Genomic DNA, 1,581 nt, shown 5'->3' on the forward strand with positions numbered 1-1,581 from the left:
TGAATAACTATGATGAAAGGCTACAACCCTGATACACACCCTTCCTGATTTTAAATCATGCAGGATCCCCTTGTTCTGTTCGAATGACAGCCTCCTGGTCTGTGTACAGGTTTTTCATGAGCACAATGAAGTGTTCTGGAATTCCCATTCTCCTCAATATTATCCATAATTTGTTATGATCCACACAGTCAAATGCTTTTGCATAGTCAATAAAACACAGGTAAACATCTTTGTGGTATTCTTTGCTTTCAGCCAGGATCCATCTGACATCAGCTTTGATATCCCTTGTTCTACATCCTTTTCTGAATCTAGCTTGCTTTTCTGGAAGTTCCCTGTCGATATGCTGCTGCAACCGTTTTTGAATTGTTTACAGCAAAATTTTACTTGCATGTGATACTAATGATATTGTTCAATAATTTCCATATTGTGTTGGATTACCTTTCTTTGGAATAGGTACAAATATGGATCTCTTCCAGTCAGTTGGCCAGGTAGCTATCTTCCAAATTATTTGGCATAGAATTACTTGCTCATAGAAACCTTCAGTATTACAACTTGAGGCTTGAACTTCTTCTTCAGTTTTTCAGATGAAGAAATGCCAAGCTTGTTCTTCCCTTTTGGTTTTCTAACTTCAGATCTTTGCATATTTCATTAGAATACTTTACTTCTTTCCTCAAGCTGCCCTTTGAAATCTCCTGTTCTGTTCTTTTATTTCATTATTTTGTCCATTCAGTTTAGCTACTCTCTGTTCAATAGCAAGTTTCACAGTCTCTTCTGACATCCATTTTAGTCTTTTCTTTCTTTTTTGTCCTTTTACTTTCTTCATGTATGGTGTCCTTGGCATTCTACAATTTGTCTGGTCTTCAGTGATTAGTTCTCACTGTGTCAAATCTGTTCTTCAGATGATCTCTAAATTCAGATGTGACATATGGAATTATGGTGTTGGTGAAGAATATTGAATGCACTGTGGTCTTCCAGAAGAACAAACAAATCTGTCTTGGAAGAAGTACAGCTAGAATGCTCTTAGAAACAAGGATAGCAAGACTTTGTCTCATGTACTTATTATATGTTGTTAGGAGGGACCAATCCCTGGAGAAGGACATCATGCTTGGTAAAGTAGAAGGTCAGTGAAAAAGAGAAGACCCTCAATGAGCTGGATTGACACAGTGGCTGCAACAATGGGCTGAGACATAGCAACAATTGTGAGGATGATGTCGGACCAGGCAGTGTTTTGTTTTGTTGTACGTCTGGTAACTATGAGTCAGAACTGACACAAAGGCATCTAGCAACAACATACTCAAGGTTATACTTTGGCTCTCGTGGATTTGTTTTAGTTTTCTTCAGCTTCAACTTGAACTTGCATATGAGCAATTGGTGGTCTGTTCTGTAGTTGGCCTCTGGTCTTGTTCTGACTGATAATAGTTGAGCTTTGCCATCATGTCTTTCCATAGGTATAGTCGATTTGAGTCCTGTGTATTCCACCTGGTGAGGTCCACATGTATAGTTGCCATTTATGTTGTTGAAAAAAGGTATTTCCAACAAATAGTCATTGATCTTGCAAAATTCAGTCATGCAGTCTCTGAC

Source organism: Orycteropus afer, unplaced genomic scaffold (genome assembly GCF_000298275.1).
Source record: "Orycteropus afer afer isolate SDZICR_OR568_19922 unplaced genomic scaffold, OryAfe1.0 scaffold00031, whole genome shotgun sequence".
Classification (NCBI taxonomy): Eukaryota; Metazoa; Chordata; class Mammalia; order Tubulidentata; family Orycteropodidae; genus Orycteropus; species Orycteropus afer.